General features: G+C 36.9%; 1 long non-coding RNA gene across 1 annotated transcript; it reads right to left on the bottom strand.

The window, feature by feature from the left end:
- Nucleotides 1-4,982: 4,982 nt before the first annotated feature.
- LOC129755629 (uncharacterized) lies at nt 4,983-5,308 on the bottom strand. Its single transcript, XR_008739293.1, has 2 exons — nt 5,249-5,308; nt 4,983-5,186 (listed from the first exon to the last, which is right to left on the bottom strand). It is a non-coding gene; the product is annotated as an uncharacterized LOC129755629 (long non-coding RNA).
- Between the last annotated feature and the right edge of the window lie 237 nt (nt 5,309-5,545).

The following is a 5,545-nucleotide window of genomic DNA, read 5'->3' as shown; positions in this document are numbered from 1 at the left end:
CCCCCAGTTTACGGTACCTACAATGATTATTAAATCTTATTTTCTGAAACTTGATATCAAAATCAATTTTCCTAGATCTTGTATTTTTGCTCTGTTTTATAATCTTCATTGATTATTGAATTATGCCAAAATGTATGTTTAACTAGTATGGGATCAACACGAACTACTATAGATATATTTTAATATCTATATAACGCCACATTTCACTTTTCGAGATTGAAGGAAGGGTCTCAAATTTCAACCTCTTTACTATTTTTCTATTGATTGATAAGAACTCGATTTATGTCAAAAAACCCTTTCCATCCGCAACTGCTGAGAGGAGGCAGGGATCCCATTTATACGCTATAAAAAATCCTCCCATATCAAATTAGGTTCCGTTGGTCTATAAGCAGTACGTGTTGCCCATGAACTTATAGATTGTACAACATTATTTATATGGAACCCCTCTGTCCCTCCCCCTCTCCACACTGCCTGGCAGAAGGGGCTGTAATATTCATAAAAGCATACCTCGTACTTATATACCTTTGTCAAATTTGATTCTATTTGCTTAATAGCTTCTCCAGTTATACCAACAAAATTGTATTGGGGCCCTCTTCCCACTTCTTTTATACTCCCTGGAAGACGGATGGTGTTTCAAATAGTATTAGAACCATTTCTCGTACCCAATTAATTCTCCATGTAACATTAAGCTCTATTTGTTTGATAAGTTCTTGGTTTATGCTGCCCTCTTCCCTAACTTTATCCCCAATTGAAAGAGAAAGGAGTCTCAAATAAGCATTTAACCATTTCTCGTATCCAAAAGCACTCCTATGCCAAATTTGGTTCCATTTGCTCAATTAGCTCTCGAGTTATGCGAAAATTTGTAGAAAACCCCCCCCCCCCCCCTTCTCTTTCCTTTCACCACACAAGAAGGAGCTGTAGTACCGAGTAATGTAAAAAATTGCATGGGAGCACCCTCCCGCTGGAAGGACAGATGGTTCTCAAAATTTCATAAAAAATATCATAGAAACATTCATCGTATTCCAATACTTTCTCATGCCGAATTTGAAGCCATTTGCTTCATTAGTTTTTCAGTTGTGCTGAAAATTGTACAGGAGACTCTTCCCCCTTTTCTGGAAGAAGTACCCTCCTTTCTTGCTCCCCACTGGAACAAGGGAGGGGTCTGAAATAATCATAGGAACATTTCTCGTATTCCAATACTTTCCCATGCCAATTTTGGTTCCATTAGCTTGATTAGTTATCGAGTGATGTGAAAATTTATAAGGTAACCCCTCTCTCCCCTTCCTATCGCCTCACAGGAAGGAGGGAGGGGTACCAAATATTCATAGAAACATTCCTCGTACCCAAATACCCTCCCATGACAAATTTGGTTTAATTTGTTTAATCAGTTCTCGAGATATGCAAACTGTTTTTTCAAATGACCTCCTCCCTCTTTCCAGGAAGAGGGAGGGGTACCAAACTATTATAGGAACCTTCCCCGGCCCCCAATACCTCCATCTGCCAAGTTTCACGCAAATCGGTTCAGTAATTTTTGAGTATATAGGGAACAGACAGACAGACAGAATCCATTTTTATATTTACAGATTTTTATAGAACTAAAGTCTGTTTCACATAGAATCTGGTCGCATCTTTTTATTTACTGCAACGCCCCCAGTTGGCACATCGCGAATCTATTGACAGTGTTTTGATCCGGATGGTTTGTTTACTTAGTGGTGAAAATTTCATGAATTTTGAAGCAGTCAGTCAAAAGTTATCGACGATGGAACGCGAAAGGCAAGAGAAAATTCTGCACACTCACGTAAAGAAACCGACGTGGTCAGGGGTAAAGATCGCGAAATTCCTGAAATATCCAAAATCGACTGTAAATTCGGTGCTACAACGTTACCGGGAGACCCTTACGGTGGATCGAGCAAAACAAAGCAGGCGTAAAATAGGAACATATGACCGGAAGCTGCGAACAAAAGTAATTCGATCAGTTCACAATAATCCTGGAATCTCCTTGCGTGATTTGGCGAAAAAGTTCAAGACGAAGCACAGTACAGCTCGACGAATTTGTTTGCGAGAAGGCTTGCGGTCGTATTATGGAAGTAAACACCCCAACAGGACGCTGAAACAAAACCTGGTTGCCAAAACAAGGGCAAGGAAGTTGTACGAGAAAGTGTTGACCAAGTACAACGGATGAATTTTGATGGACGACGAAACTTACGTCAAAATAGATTTTGGCAAATACCCGGTAACAAATTTTACCCTGCGAAGCGTAAAGGAAACGTTGCGGATAGATTGAAGTTTGTTTTCGCAGATAAATTTGCTCGTCAGTTGATGATTTGGCAAGGGATCTGTAGTTGTGGGAAGAAGACTAAGATTTTCATCGCTGGGGACACAATGAATGGAAATGTTTACAAAGAAGAATGTCTCCAGAAGAGGGTTTTGCCATTCATTCGGTCCCACAAAGGTCTGATAAAGTTGCCACTACAGTCGAGATGTCGTTAAGTGGTATAAGGAGAACTTGATTTTGTTGAAAAAAGTATCAATCCACCAAACTGTGCGGATTTTCGTCCCATCGAGAAATATTGGGCAATAGTTAAGAGCAAACTGAAGAAATGTGGCAGAACCATGAAAAAACCCGCTCAAGTGGAAAAGTGGTGGAACAAGATGGCGAATGAGGTAATCAGCAGTACTGTGCAGAAAATAATGGGTGGTATCACAAAAAAAGTTCAAAAATTCATCAGAAACCCTACAAAATGACATTTTTACTTTTGTTGTAGGTTATTTCTTTGCGGATAATCGATCAATTTTGTCCGACCAGATCTATGTGAAACAGATTTTAAATTCATCAGCAAATATTTGAATTGCAACTCGAATCTCTTTTCCTCGCTTTTAAGGTACCTACTTGAATAAGTTAGTAAGGTCAATATATTTTAAGGATATTATTATTGAACATGAAATACTGTTGCCCTCAAGTTTGTTTTAACAAAATTAGCCCTCAATGATCCCAAGCACATTTCAACCTACCCTCTGAACATTTGGATACATTATTTGATCAGTTATTTCAACTTCCATTAAAACCAACCACAGGATACATTTGTTCTTCGGTTCAAACGACAGAATCCTGGCAGCAGAAAAAAAATCCTACTCACACGAGCGCCATCTTGTCCGATTTGGTGCGATCATCAGCCGTCGTCGTTTATGCATACGATATGAGTTTTTTTTTCTGTCATCAAAGCCGTTGTTTTTTCAATCGTTAGAAGGATGCTACCCCAGAAAAGCGCGCCCTTCGAGGGGTAACTTAAATTTTGGTGGTGCATCAGCCAACGGCAGCTTGGTTCCCAAAAAGGGTTGGCTGCTGCCAAGGCACAATGAAAATTAAAGATTTTTTTTTCTTCGGCTAACTGTACATTTGTTCCAGTTTTTTTTCGGGATGGTGGCGCAAAAAAAGCTTCCAGCTAGTTGTAATTGAAGACTGATAGAAGAAAAAAACTTGATTTATACAGCAGGAGACTTCGAAAAGTTTCATAAACATATGAATACCGGTGTTGTTGTTTTTTTCTCGCGTTCGGATCCTAAACATAAAAACGCGACAGGAGCGCTCTGTATTCTAATAATTTCGTTTTGTAACTGTTAAAATATGAGATGAAATGGCGCTTGATAGAAGGAAAAAAATATGCTACGCGTAGCATTTGATCATCAAGGATCCATTATTTTGAAACAGATGAAAAAACTCAGGATATTGTTTTTTTTTGTTTGATTCGAGAAAAAAAAAGTTATGGAACGTTTGGCTTTGAAAGAGTGGGAAAATCCTGGTGAGTCACGTTTTTTGTTCAATAAAATAACGAAGACTTTTCCGAGTCAAATGCGGAAATGATGTTGTAACTTAATGTAGTCGGATTTTTTTTTCTTTCTCCTCAAAACGAAACAATATTTGATTGTATCAACTCGACCGGAATTGAAATTTGATAATCCTGCGAACACAGTTTATGTGCAATAACTGAATAAAGTTTTTTTCTTGATTCGAAAAAAAAAAAATACATTTGAACAGACCGAAAAAATATGGGAAATGTTTGAATCGGTCGTTCATTTGATGGTATGAGAATCAAGAAAGAACTCCATCGGACATAAGATCATATAGCTCATCTATCATGTGAGAAATTTTCTGAAATGGTCTCACAGTTATGAGAAGGGTTTAAAACTGCTAATTAGGTTTTTTTTAAATCTAACAAAAGTTTACTATGTTTTTCGCAGGTTTTTTTTTAAAGCTTCATCAAATTTCTCAGACTTCTATTTTTTTTTAAATTTTTTGCACAAAACAAAACAATTGCAATTTCCACCAGACTTGTTTTTAGAGTTTTTATTTTTACTTTTGTAGCATACCAACCTCTTTTGACCTTATTTCCCAGACTATTTTTTTAATGATTCGTTAAAACTGAAAAAATAATTTAAAAAAAGACAATTGAATTATTTTTTCAGCTCTACTTACACATTAGGAGGGCGTTAGGGTTACATTGTTGGCTGGAAGCGAGGGAAAGAAAAAAAAGGTAAGGAAAAAAGCTGCCAGCCTAGAACTGTTTAAAGTCGTAATTCATTAGCATAAAACATGATTCCATGTGCGTGAAAAATTATAGGTTTTCTTTTTGGGAAAATGCATTGCTCGGGTTGATCTTTGTTTGATTGGGGGAGGATCCGAACCCGCTTAACGGTTGACTGGAAAATTGTGCGAGCTGCTTTCCAGCTGTGCGAACAATACCTAGTCATGTATCAACCACCAACCACCTAGTAATCTCTCTAGCAGAAGACTACAATGTTGCGGGGGCGTGTGAGTTTTAAATTGCGATGGGTGGGTAGCCGGCTCTAGAGCCGCTAATCGATGGGTGGAGCTTGGATAATCTAAGCCGCCATTTTCAATTTAGTCGGTAGAAATTGTTTCAGCATTTCCGAATTTTTAAAACCTCAAAATTATGTTAAATATTGAAAAATTCAATGGGAAATTTAATGAATGCATGGTAAAAATACATTATAAAATTTTATTATTTCCATTTATGTATCAACCAAGGCAGATAATTTTATCATCCTTTGCTGTTGCCAAACATCTGGAAGTTTTTCCATGCAATACCAGAACCGAAAAGTTGAACTCCACTGGCATTTGCGGGAGCCGCCAATCCAGAAACTATCATCTCAAGCACCAGGATCAGCTGAAGTATGTTCAAAGATTATAACTCAACACTTTTAATTTTATTTAAATTAATAATCTTACCACTACCAACAAAACAGTCGAGTATTTCATCATGATTAAAGTGTTTATACGCGCAATTTTCGTTTGTATCTTCATTTAATGCAGTTGCACTACCTATATATATGTTGAGTTAAATTCAAATCTTTCAAACTTATTTGTTTAGTGAACAGATTAAAGGTATCTGTGCCTTCAAAACATTAAAAAAAATTATTATTCATAAAACCTTCATGTTTTAATCATGGAAATTTTTATAGGCCTGATTATTTAAATTTAAAAAATAATACCAAAAATAACAATTCTTTTAATAAAGCCAATTAT

Source organism: Uranotaenia lowii, chromosome 3, assembly GCF_029784155.1.
Source record: "Uranotaenia lowii strain MFRU-FL chromosome 3, ASM2978415v1, whole genome shotgun sequence".
NCBI lineage: Eukaryota > Metazoa > Arthropoda > Insecta > Diptera > Culicidae > Uranotaenia > Uranotaenia lowii.
The sequence above is the reverse complement of the archived record's forward strand: the minus strand, read 5'-3'. Positions and strand labels throughout refer to the sequence as shown.